Source organism: Pseudophryne corroboree, chromosome 3 (genome assembly GCF_028390025.1).
Source record: "Pseudophryne corroboree isolate aPseCor3 chromosome 3, aPseCor3.hap2, whole genome shotgun sequence".
In the NCBI taxonomy this organism is placed as follows: domain Eukaryota; kingdom Metazoa; phylum Chordata; class Amphibia; order Anura; family Myobatrachidae; genus Pseudophryne; species Pseudophryne corroboree.
The window spans coordinates 428800381-428813967 of NC_086446.1; the positions used below are offsets into that span (position 1 = coordinate 428800381).

Sequence of the window (13587 nt, forward strand, 5' to 3'; positions counted from 1 at the left end):
AATACTTAGGTCGAAACTCATTAGGTCGATATGGTCATGAGGTCAACATGGCAAAGGTCGACACATGAAAAAGTCGACATGAGTTTCACTTTTTTCCCCCCCCATTCTTTGAACTTTTTCATACTTTGCAATCCACGTGGACTATGATTGGGAATAGTAACCTTTGCCAAACGCAGCGGTAGCAGAGCAAGGCACCTTACCCAAAGCATGCGAGGGGACACGGTGCACTAGTTGGGGTTCCCGGTCACTTTATGAAGAAAACGACACCAACATTTTTTTTTTTAAACTCATGTTGCCATTTTTCCATTTCGACCTAATGACTGTGTCTACCTATTTTATGTGTCGACCTGGTCACTGTCGACCAATAGTGGTCGACCTAATGATTGTTGGCCCAACAATCCACACCCGGATGAGCAGTTTTTGAGAGAATAGAGGGGGGACAAAAAGAGTGATGGGGGAGTAGGGATATGAGATGGTGGCAGGATGAATGGTGGGGGAATAGAATGGTTAAAGGAGGCGTACACGTGATGTGAAAAATGGTGGACAGAATGATGGGAGATTAGGGACTTGGGACGCGGCCTAATAAATTATGATGAAAGTTCATTGTGACGGGAGAGTAGGGGACAAGGGAGCAGAATGAATGAGGGGAGGGTTTCTATTTGTGTATACAGTGCCACAGCTCATATATTGTGCAATATACAGTACCAATGACTGAGTAAGTCATGAGAGAACTCTAAAGAGGGATAATAGTGACTCTTTTCACAGATCAGAAATTCCAGTGATCTTTGACCCCAATCCCACTTACTTGCCAGTTACATGTCACTGGGCCTGGCTGTAGCAGCAGTAGCATACACACAGCACTTAGCATTAAGGGAGAGGGTGAAGCACTATTGATAATGTTATGTATGCTAGTGCCAGCACCATACTGACACTGGCTAGCCTGTATGCCATGTACTTGTTATTGTCGTCACCTAGTTCCTGCTGTGGATGTCACACCATAAGTATGCCTTATCTGTATGACCCACTACTTCTCTGGCAGTTGCTGAATCTTGAATTAATACCTTAATTACCCCAGGCTGCTGCTGTCAGTGACTGTCCAGTCAGATGCCTGGCAAAACTTTCATATTTAGACCTTTTTATCAGTCCATGTCCCTTTTGGATCTTACAGTCTGCTTTGTGCAGTACAGAATATAGGGGGTAATTCATATCTGATTGCGGCGATCAGGTCCATACTGCGCAGGCGTATGTGCAGGCTTGTCGCACGTGTACAAAGCGGATCGCCGCTCCGCAATGGGTTTTTGCGATGGATCCATTTGCATGGGCGATCGCAAGGAGATTGACAGGAAGAAGGCGTTTGTGGCTGTCAACTGACCGTTTTCAGGGAGTGTCTGGAAAAACGCAAGCATGGCCATGCGTTTGCAGGGAGGGTTCCTGGCGTCAATTCCAGTCCCGGACAGGCTGATGTGATCACAGCTGCTGAGTAAGTCCTGGGCTGCGCAGAGACTGCACAAAATCTGTTTGTACAGCTCTGCTACACATGCGTCCGCACACTTGCACAGCTAAAATACACTCCCCCTGTAGGCGGCGACTATCTGATCGCAGCAGTGCAAAAAGGTCTGAATTAGGCCCATAGACCGTTTAGTGAGCAACCTGTTGGCTTAATAGTACGTATTTGTGAGCACCCGGGGAAAATCCCACATACACAGGGACACCGGTCAGATGGGCCCTGGTCGGAAGATTTACCCTATAGCACATGCTTGATATACATATGCATGTGTTTTAAAATTGAATTCTTCTTTGTTTATATTTCTCTAACGTCCTAGTGGATGCTGGGAACTCCGTAAGGACCATGGGGAATAGCGGGCTCCGAAGGAGGCTGGGCACTCTAGAAAGATCTTAGACTACCTGGTGTGCACTGGCTCCTCCCACTATGACCCTCCTCCAAGCCTCAGTTAGATTTCGTGCCCGGCCGAGGTTGGATGCACACTAGGGGCTCTCCTGAGCTCTTAGAAAGTTATAGTCTTAGAATTTGTTTTTTTCAGTGAGACCTGCTGGCAACAGGCTCACTGCAGCGAGGGACTAAGGGGAGAAGAAGCGAACTCGCCTGCTTGCAGCCGGATTGGGCTTCTTAGGCTACTGGACACCATTAGCTCCAGAGGGATCGACCGCAGGCCCAGCCTTGATGTTCGGTCCCGGAGCCGCGCCGCCGTCCCCCTTACAGAGCCAGAAGCAGGAAGATGGTCCGGAAAATCGGCGGCATGAAGACGTCCTGTCTTCACCAAGGTAGCGCACAGCACTGCAGCTGTGCGCCATTGCTCCTCATACACACTTCACACTCCGGTCACTGAGGGTGCAGAGCGCTGGGGGGGGGCGCTCTGAGGCAGCAATAAAAACACCTTGGCTGGCTAAAATACCTCAATATATAGCCCCTGGGGCTATATATGAGGTAAATACCCCTGCCAGAATCCCAAAATAAGCGGGAGAATAGGCCGCGAAAAAGGGGCGGAGCCTATCTCCTCAGCACACTGGCGCCATTTTCCCCTCACAGCTCGGCTGGAAGGAAGCTCCCTGGCTCTTCCCTGCATTTCTACAATACAGTAAGAGGGAAAAAGAGAGGGGGGGCACTAAATTGGCATTGTATACAGTATAAGCAGCTATTAGGGACATAACTCAGTTAGTCCCTGTATATATATAGCGCTCTGGTGTGTGCTGGCATACTCTTACTCTGTCCCCCCAAAGGGCTTTTGTGGGTCCTGTCCTCTATTGAGCATTCCCTGTGTGTGTGGAGTGTGTCGGTACGGCTGTGTCGACATGTTTGAGGAGGATAATGATGTGGAGGGAGAGCAGATGCCTTTAGCAGAGATGTCACCCCCTGCGGGGCAGACACCTGAGTGGATGGTATTATGGCAAGAAATGAGTGCACGTATAGACTCCTTACATAAAAAATTTGACGACATGCCGACTGTGGGACAGCCGAGTCTTCAGCTCGTGCCGGTCCAAGGGTCTCAAAAGTCATCAGGGGCTCTAAAACGCCCGTTATCTCAGGTGGCACAAGTAGATGTCGACACGGATACTGACGCCAGTGTCGACGACGATGAGTCAAATTTAATGCCCGTTAAGGCCATTCGCTGCATGATTGAGGCAATGAAAGAGGTGTTAAATATTTCTGATTTACATCCAGGTACCACAAAAAAGGGTATTATGTTTGGGGAGAAAAAACTACCTGTAGTTTTTCCCCCGTCAGATGAATTAAATGAAGTGTGTGAAGAAGCGTGGGCTTCCCCTGATAAGAAATTGGTGATTCCTAAGAAATTACTAATGGCGTTCCCTTTCCCGCCAGAGGATAGGTTACGTTGGGAAACACCCCCGAGGGTGGATAAAGCGCTCACACGTTTGTCAAAAAAGGTGGCACTACCGTCCCAGGATACGGCCGCCCTTAAGGAACCTGCTGATAGAAGGCAGGAGGCGATCCTGAAGTCTGTATATACACACTCAGGCATTATACTCAGACCAGCAATTGCGTCAGCTTGGATGTGCAGTGCTGCCGCTGCATGGTCAGATAACCTGTCAGAAAATATTGACACACTAGACAGAGACACGATCCTGTTAACAATTGACCATATAAAAGACTCAGTCTTATACATGAGAGATGCACAGAGGGAAATCTGCCGGCTGGCATCTAAAGTAAGTGCACTATCTATCTCTGCTAGGAGATGTTTATGGACTCGCCAGTGGACTGGAGATGCAGATTCCAAAAGGCACATGGAAGTTTTGCCTTATAAAGGGGAGGAATTATTTGGGGATGGTCTCTCCGACCTAGTTTCCACAGCAACGTCTGGGAAGTCAGCATTTTTACCCCATGTCCCCTCGCAGCCTAAGAAGGCGCCATTTTATCAGGTTCAGTCCTTTCGATCCCAGAAAAATAAGCGGGGAAAAGGAGGGTCTTTTCTGTCAAGAGGCAGAGGCAGGGGAAAAAGGCTGCAGCAAACAGCAGGTTCCCAGGAACAAAAGTCCTCCCCCGCTTCCTCTTCCAAGTCCGCCGCATGACGGTGGGGCTTCACAAGCGGAGCCGGGTACGGTGGGGGCCCGCCTCAGGAATTTCAGCGATCAGTGGGTTCGCTCACAGGTGGATCCCTGGATCCTTCAAATAGTATCTCAAGGATACAGGCTGGAATTCGAGGCGATTCCACCCCGCCGTTTCCTAAAATCCACCTTGCCGATTGCTCCCTCAGACAGGGAGGCAGTGCTAGCGGCAATTCACAAGCTGTATTCCCAGCAGGTGATAATCAAGGTACCCCTACTCCAACAAGGCCGGGGTTACTATTCCACACTATTTGTGGTACCGAAACCGGACGGTTCGGTGAGACCCATTCTAAATTTGAAGTCCTTGAACACATACATAAAAAAATTCAAGTTCGAAATGGAATCGCTCAGGGCGGTTATTGCAAGCCTGGACGAGGGGGATTACATGGTATCCCTGGACATCAAGGATGCTTACCTACATGTCCCCATTTACAATTCTCACCAGGAGTACCTCAGATTTGTGGTACAGGATTGCCATTACCAATTCCAGACGCTGCCGTTTGGACTCTCCACGGCACCGAGGGTATTTACCAAGGTTATGGCGGAAATGATGATACTCCTTCGAAAAAAGGGAGTTTTAATTATCCCATACTTGGACGATCTCCTAATAAAGGCACGATCCAAGGAACAGTTGTTAGTGGGAGTAGCACTATCTCAGGAAGTGCTGAGCCAGCACGGTTGGATTCTGAATATCCCAAAGTCACAGCTGGTCCCCACGACACGTCTAATGTTCCTGGGAATGATTCTGGACACGGCCCAGAAAAAAGTGTTTCTCCCGGAGGAGAAAGCCAGGGAGTTGTCTTCTCTAGTCAGAGACCTCCTAAAACCAAAACAGGTATCGGTGCATCACTGCACGCGAGTCCTGGGAAAGATGGTAGCTTCCTACGAAGCAATTCCATTCGACAGGTTCCATGCCAGAATCTTTCAGTGGAACCTGTTGGACAAGTGGTCCGGATCGCATCTTCAGATGCATCGTTTAATAACCCTGTCTCCACGAACCAGGGTGTCTCTTCTGTGGTGGCTGAACAGTGCGCATCTTCTGGAGGGCCGCAGATTCGGCATACAGGACTGGGTCCTGGTGACCACGGATGCCAGCCTACGAGGCTGGGGGGCAGTCACAAAGGGAAGAAATTTCCAGGGACTATGGTCAAGTCAGGAGACTGCCCTTCACATAAATATTCTGGAACTAAGGGCCATTTACAATGCCCTAAGTCAAGCAAAATCCCTGCTCCTACACCAGCCGGTGCTGATCCAGTCAGACAACATCACGGCAGTCGCCCATGTGAATCGACAGGGCGGCACAAGAAGCAGGACGGCGATGGCAGAAGCCACAAAAATTCTCCGATGGGCGGAGAATCATGTACTAGCACTGTCAGCAGTGTTCATCCCGGGAGTGGACAACTGGGAAGCAGACTTTCTCAGCAGGCACGACCTCCACCCGGGAGAGTGGGGACTTCATCCAGAAGTCTTCCAAATGATTGTAAATCAATGGGGTCGTCCACAGGTGGACATGATGGCGTCCCGCATAAACAAAAAACTAGAGAAGTATTGCGCCAGGTCAAGAGACCCTCAGGCGATAGCGGTGGACGCCCTAGTGACACCGTGGGTGTACCGGTCAGTGTATGTGTTCCCTCTACCTCTCATACCAAAGGTACTGAGAATAATAAGAAAGCGAGGAGTAAACACAATTCTCGTGGTTCCGGATTGGCCAAGAAGAGCGTGGTACCCGGAACTTCAAGAGATGATCTCAGAGGACCCTTGGTCCCTGCCGCTCAGACAGGACCTGCTACAGCAGGGCCCCTGTCTGTTCCAAGACTTACCGCGGCTGCGTTTGACGGCATGGCGGTTGAACGCCGGATCCTGAAGGAAAAGGGCATTCCGGAGGAAGTCATTCCTACGCTTATTAAAGCCAGGAAAGATGTTACGGCAAAACATTATCACCGCATATGGCGGAAATATGTTGCATGGTGCGAGGCCAAAAAGGCCCCAACAGAGGAATTTCAACTGGGTCGATTTCTGCATTTCCTGCAAGCAGGAGTGAATATGGGCCTAAAACTAGGCTCCATTAAAGTACAGATCTCGGCTCTGTCGATTTTCTTTCAAAAGGAACTAGCTTCAGTACCTGAAGTTCAGACATTTGTGAAAGGAGTGCTGCATATTCAGCCCCCATTTGTGCCTCCTGTGGCACCGTGGGATCTCAACGTGATGTTGAATTTCTTGAAATCACATTGGTTTGAGCCACTAAAAACCGTGGATCTGAAATATCTCACGTGGAAAGTGGTCATGTTATTGGCCCTGGCATCAGCCAGGCGAGTGTCAGAATTGGCGGCTTTATCATGTAAAAGCCCTTATCTGATTTTTCATATGGATAGGGCAGAATTGAGGACTCGTCCCCAGTTTCTCCCTAAGGTGGTGTCAGCGTTTCACCTGAACCAGCCTATTGTAGTGCCTGCGGCTACTAAGGATTTGGAGGACTCCAAGTTGCTAGACGTTGTCAGGGCCCTGAAAATATATGTTTCCAGGACGGCTGGAGTCAGAAAATCTGACTCGCTGTTTATCCTATATGCACCCAACAAGCTGGGTGCTCCTGCTTCTAAGCAGACTATTGCTCGTTGGATTTGTAGTACAATTCAGCTTGCACATACTGTGGCAGGCCTGCCACAGCCTAAATCTGTCAATGCCCATTCCACAAGGAAGGTGGGCTCATCTTGGGCGGCTGCCCGAGGGGTCTCGGCTTTACAACTTTGCCGAGCAGCTACTTGGTCAGGGGCAAACACGTTTGCAAAATTCTATAAATTTGATACCCTGGCTGAGGAGGACCTGGAGTTCTCTCATTCGGTGCTGCAGAGTCATCCGCACTCTCCCGCCCGTTTGGGAGCTTTGGTATAATCCCCATGGTCCTTACGGAGTTCCCAGCATCCACTAGGACGTTAGAGAAAATAAGAATTTACTCACCGGTAATTCTGTTTCTCGTAGTCCGTAGTGGATGCTGGGCGCCCATCCCAAGTGCGGTCTATCTGCAATACTTGTACATAGTTATTGTTAACTAAATCGGGTTATTGTTGAGCCATCTGTTGAGAGGCTCTATTGTTTCATACTGTTAACTGTGTTTCATATCACGAGTTGTACGGTGTGATTGGTGTGGCTGGTATGAGTCTTACCCGGGATTCAAAATCCTTCCTTATTGTGTACGCTCGTCCGGGCACAGTACCTAACTGAGGCTTGGAGGAGGGTCATAGTGGGAGGAGCCAGTGCACACCAGGTAGTCTAAGATCTTTCTAGAGTGCCCAGCCTCCTTCGGAGCCCGCTATTCCCCATGGTCCTTACGGAGTTCCCAGCATCCACTACGGACTACGAGAAACAGAATTACCGGTGAGTAAATTCTTATTATGTCAACACAAAATGTTTTGGGGGTTTATTTGTTAATATTTCACATTTCTCTAACGTCCTAAGTGGATGCTGGGGACTCCGTAAGGACCATGGGGAATAGCGGCTCCGCAGGAGACTGGGCACAAAAGTAAAGCTTTAGAACTACCTGGTGTGCACTGGCTCCTCCCCCTATGACCCTCCTCCAAGCCTCAGTTAGATTTTTGTGCCCGAACGAGAAGGGTGCACACTAGGTGGCTCTCCTGAGCTGCTTAGTGAAAAGTTTAGTTTTAGGTTTTTTATTTTCAGTGAGACCTGCTGGCAACAGGCTCACTGCATCGAGGGACTAAGGGGAGAAGAAGCGAACTCACCTGCGTGCAGAGTGGATTGGGCTTCTTAGGCTACTGGACATTAGCTCCAGAGGGACGATCACAGGCCCAGCCATGGATGGGTCCCAGAGCCGCGCCGCCGGCCCCCTTACAGAGCCAGAAGACAGAAGAGGTCCGGAAAATCGGCGGCAGAAGACGTCCTGTCTTCACCAAGGTAGCGCACAGCACTGCAGCTGTGCGCCATTGCTCCTCAGCACACTTCACACTTCGGTCACTGAGGGTGCAGGGCGCTAGGGGGGGGCGCCCTGAGCAGCAATAAAAACACCTTGGCTGGCGAAAATACATCACATATAGCCCCCAGGGCTATATGGATAAATTTTAACCCCTGCCAGAATCCATAAAAAAGCAGGAGAAAAGTCCGCGAAAAAGGGGCGGAGCCTATCTCCTCAGCACACTGGCGCCATTTTCCCTCACAGCTCAGTTGGAGGGAAGCTCCCCTGGCTCTCCCCTGCAGTCACTACACTACAGAAAGGGTTAAAAAAGAGAGGGGGGCACTAATTAAGCGCAGTATTAACAATACAGCAGCTATAAGGGGAAAAACACTTATATAAGGTTATCCCTGTATATATATAGCGCTCTGGTGTGTGCTGGCAAACTCTCCCTCTGTCTCCCCAAAGGGCTAGTGGGGTCCTGTCCTCTATCAGAGCATTCCCTGTGTGTGTGCTGTGTGTCGGTACGTTTGTGTCGACATGTATGAGGAGAAAAATGATGTGGAGACGGAGCAGATTGCCTGTAATAGTGATGTCACCCCCTAGGGGGTCGACACCTGAGTGGATGAACTGTTGGAAGGAATTACGTGACAGTGTCAGCTCTGTATAAAAGACAGTGGTTGACATGAGACAGCCGGCTACTCAGCTTGTGCCTGTCCAGACGTCTCATAGGCCGTCAGGGGCTCTAAAGCGCCCGTTACCTCAGATGGCAGATATAGACGCCGACACGGATACTGACTCCAGTGTCGACGGTGAAGAGACAAATGTGACTTCCAGTAGGGCCACACGTTACATGATTGAGGCAATGAAAAATGTTTTACACATTTCTGATAATACGAGTACCACCAAAAAGGGGTATTATGTTCGGTGAGGAAAAAACTACCTGTAGTTTTCCTGAATCTGAGAAATTAAATGAGGTGTGTGATGATGCGTGGGTTCCCCCGATAACAACTGATAATTTCTAAAATGTTATTGGCATTATATCCTTTCCCGCCAGAGGTTATGGTGCGTTGGGAAACACCCCCTAGGGTGGATAAAGCGCTCACACGCTTGTAAGAACAAGGGCTCTACCCTCTCCTGAGATGGCCGCCCTTAAGGATCCTGCTGATAGAAAGCAGGAGGGTATCCTAAAATGTATTTACACACATACTGGTGTTATACTGCGACCAGCAATTGCCTCAGCCTGGATGTGCAGTGCTGGGTTGGCGTGGTCGGATTCCCTGACTGAAAATATTGATACCCTAGATAGGGACAGTATATTACTGCCTATAGAGCATTTGAAAGATGCATTTCTATATATGCGTGATGCACAGCGGAATATTTGCCGACTGGCATCAAGTCTAAGTGCGTTGTCCATTTCTACCAGTAGAGGGTTATGGACACGACAGTGGTCAGGTGATGCGGATTCCAAACGGCATTTGGAAGTATTGCCTTATTAAGGGGAGGAGTTATTTGGGGTCGGTCTTTCAGACCTGGTGGCCAGGGCAACAGCTGGGAAATCCACGTTTGTACCCCAGGTCGCCTCTCAACATGAGAAGACGCCGTATTATCAGGCGCAGTCTTTTCGTGGACAAGCGGGCAAAAGGTTCCTCATTTCTGCCCCATGACAGAGGGAGAGGAAAAAGGCTGCAGAAATCAGCCAGTTCCCAGGAACAGAAACCCTCTCCCGCCTCTGCCAAGCCCTCAGTATGACGCTGGGGCTTTACAAGCAGAATCAGGCACGGTGGGGGGCCCATCTCAATGAATTTCAGCGCGCAGTGGGCTCACTCGCAAGTAGACCCCTGGATCCTTCAGGTGATATCTCAGGGGTACAAATTGGAATTCGAGACGTCTCCCCCTCGCCGTTTCCTAAAGTCGGCTTTACCGATGTCTCCTTCTGACAGGGAGACAGTTTTGGAAGCCATTCACAAGCTGTATTCCCAGCAGGTGATAATCAAGGTACCCCTCCTGCAACAGGGAACGGGGTATTATTCCACACTGTTGTGGTACCGAAGCCGGACGGCTCGGTGAGACCGATTCTAAATCTAAAATCTTTGAACACTTACATACAGAGGTTCAAATTCAAGATTGAGTCACTCAGAGCAGTGATTGCGAACCTGGAAGAAGGGGACTACATGATGTCTCGGGACATCAAGGATGCTTACCTTCATGTCCCAATTTACCCTTCTCACTAAGGGTACCTCAGGTTTATGGTACAGAACTGTCACTATCAGTTCAGACGCTGCCGTATGGATGGTCCACGGCACCCCGGGTCTTTACCAAGGTAATGGCCGAAATGATGATATTCCTTCGAAGGAAGGGAATTTTAGTTATCCCTTACTTGGACGATTCCCTGATAAGGGTAAGATCCAGGGAACAGTTGGAGGTCGGTGTAGCACTATCTCAGGTAGTGTTGCGGCAGCACGATTGGATTCTCAATATTCCAAAATCGCAGCTGGTTCCGACGACTCGTCTTCTGTTCCTAGGGATGATCCTGGACACAGTCCAGAAAAAGGTGTTTCTCCCGGAGAAGAAAGCCAGGGAGTTATCCGAGCTAGTCAGGAACCTCCTAAAACCGAGCCAACTCTCAGTGCATCAATGCACAAGGGTTCTGGGTAAAATGGTGGCTTCCTACGAAGCAATCCCATTCGGCAGATTCCACGCAAGAACTTTCCAGTGGGACCTGCTGGACAAATGGTCCGGGTCGCATCTTCAGAATGCATCAGCGGATAACCCTGTCACCAAGGACAAGGGTGTCCCTCCTGTGGTGGTTGCAGAGTGCTCATCTTCTAGAGGGCCGCAGATTCGGCATTCAGGACTGGGTCCTGGTGACCACGGATGCCAGCCTGCGAGGCTGGGGAGCAGTCACACAGGGAAGGAATTTCCAGGGCTTATGGTCAAGCCTGGAGACATCACTTCACATAAATATCCTGAAGCTAAGGGCCATTTACAATGCTCTAAGCTTAGCAAGACCTCTGCTTCAAGGTCAGCAGGTGTTGATCCAGTCGGACAACATCACGGCAGTCACCCACGTAAACAGACAGGGTGGCACAAGAAGCAGAAGGGCAATGGCAGAAGCTGCAAGGATTCTTCGCTGGGCGGAAAATCATGTGATAGCACTGTCAGCAGTATTCATTCCGGGAGTGGACAACTGGGAAGCAGACTTCCTCAGCAGACACGACCTCCACCCGGGAGAGTGGAGACTTCACCCAGAAGTCTTCCACATGATTATAAACCGTTGGGAAAAACTCGACAGGTATTGCGCCAGGTCAAGGGACCCTCAGGCAATAGCTGTAGACGCTCTGGTAACACCGTGGGTGTACCAGTCAGTGTATGTGTTCCCTCCTCTGCCTCTCATACCCAAGGTACTGAGATTGATAAGATGGAGAGGAGTAAGCACTATATTCGTGGCTCCGGATTGGCCAAGAAGGACTTGGTAACCGGAACTTCAAGAGATGCTCACGGAGGATCCGTGGCCTCTACCTCTAAGAAGGGACCTGCTCCAGCAAGGACCCTGTCTGTTCCAAGACTTACTGCGGCTGCGTTTGACGGCATGGCGGTTGAACGCCGGATCCTGAAGGAAAAAAGGCATTCCGGATGAAGTCATCCCTATCCTGATCAAAGCCAGGAAGGATGTAACCGCAAAACATTATCACCGCATTTGGCGAAAATATGTTGCGTGGTGCGAGGCCAGTAAGGCCCGACGGAGGAAATTCAACTGGGTCGATTCCTACATTTCCTGCAAACAGGAGTGTCTATGGGCCTGAAATTGGGGTCCATTAAGGTTCAAATTTCGGCCCTGTCAATTTTCTTCCAAAAAGAACTAGCTTCAGTCCCTGAAGTTCAGACGTTTGTAAAAGGGGTACTGCATATACAGCCTCCTTTTGTGCCTCCAGTGGCACTTTGGGATCTCAATGTAGTTTTTGGGTTCCAAAAGTCACATTGGTTTGAACCACTTAAATCTGTGGAGTTAAAATATCTCACATGGAAAGTGGTCATGCTGTTGGCCCTGGCCTGGGCCAGGCGCGTGTCAGAATTGGCGGCTTTATCCTGTAAAAGCCCTTATCTGATTTTCCATTCGGACAGGGCGGAATTGAGGACTCGTCCTCAGTTTCTCCCTAAGGTGGTTTCAGCGTTTCACCTGAACCAACCTATTGTGGTGCCTGCGGCTACTAGGGACTTGGAGGACTCCAAGTTGCTAGACGTTGTCAGGGCCCTGAAAATATATGTTTCCAGGACGGCTGGAGTCAGAAAATCTGACTCGCTGTTTATCCTGTATGCACCCAACAAGCTGGGTGCTCCTGCTTCTAAGCAGACTATTGCTCGTTGGATTTGTAGTACAATTCAGCTTGCACATTCTGTGGCAGGCCTGCCACAGCCAAAAAGCTGTAAATGCCCACTCCACAAGGAAGGTGGGCTCATCTTGGGCGGCTGCCCGAGGGGTCTCGGCTTTACAACTTTGCCGAGCAGCTACTTGGGCAGGAGCAAATACGTTTGTAAAATTCTACAAAATTGATACCCTGGCTGAGGAGGACCTGGAGTTCTCTCATTTGGTGCTGCAGAGTCATCCGCACTCTCCCGCCCGTTTGGGAGCTTTGGTATAATCCCCATGGTCCTTACGGAGTCCCCAGCATCCACTTAGGACGTTAGAGAAAATAAGAATTTACTTACCGATAATTCTATTTCTCGTAGTCCGTAGTGGATGCTGGGCGCCCATCCCAAGTGCGGATTGTCTGCAATACTGGTACATAGTTATTGTTACCAAAAAATCGGGTTATTGCTGTAGTGAGCCATCTTTTCTAGAGGCTCCTCTGTTATCATGCTGTTAACTGGGTTTAGATCACGAGTTATACGGTGTGATTGGTGTGGCTGGTATGAGTCTTACCCGGGATTCAAAATTCTTCCTTATTGTGTACGCTCGTCCGGGCACAGTATCCTAACTGAGGCTTGGAGGAGGGTCATAGGGGGAGGAGCCAGTGCACACCAGGTAGTTCTAAAGCTTTACTTTTGTGCCCAGTCTCCTGCGGAGCCGCTATTCCCCATGGTCCTTACGGAGTCCCCAGCATCCACTACGGACTACGAGAAATAGAATTATCGGTAAGTAAATTCTTATTTTATTGAAGGTCAACAGATTTATGGAAAATAAACTTGAATAGTTGCAAATTGGAACAGAACACATCAAAATGTTGTATAAATAACCCTTTCATTAAACCATTCTTATAATGTAGGTGTGTGGTGGTGAAGGTGGTATAGGCAGGAAGAGAGAAACAGGATAGCCAACTGTACGAATACAACGGAGGGTGGAAAGTGTGCTGTGCCAGGTGGTCAACTTTGAAATTGTTAAAGAACAATGGCCATGGGCTTTATACTTTTATTGAAGAACCTAGCAGTGTTTTTGATAATGCTAGTCATATAATCTGTGTTATGAACATACCTAAATCTGTTGACAACAGATTTGAATTGAGGGGAGTTGGGCTTCTTCCATTTGACCACTAGATAGTTGGTGGTAGCAGACAGTGGGGTATATGCAAATTCGACAGTCGCATACCCTCCCGCCGGGA

The 13587-nt window shown here is 49.3% G+C and overlaps 2 protein-coding genes across 4 annotated transcripts in view; one reads left to right on the plus strand and one right to left on the minus strand.

The window, feature by feature from the left end:
- GHRH (growth hormone releasing hormone) overlaps positions 1-13587 on the minus strand; it is a 219007-nt gene that overhangs the window by 201284 nt on the left and 4136 nt on the right. The gene's annotated exons all lie outside the window — the stretch shown is intronic.
- Positions 1-13587, plus strand: part of SRC (SRC proto-oncogene, non-receptor tyrosine kinase) — a 125380-nt gene that overhangs the window by 96735 nt on the left and 15058 nt on the right. The gene's annotated exons all lie outside the window — the stretch shown is intronic.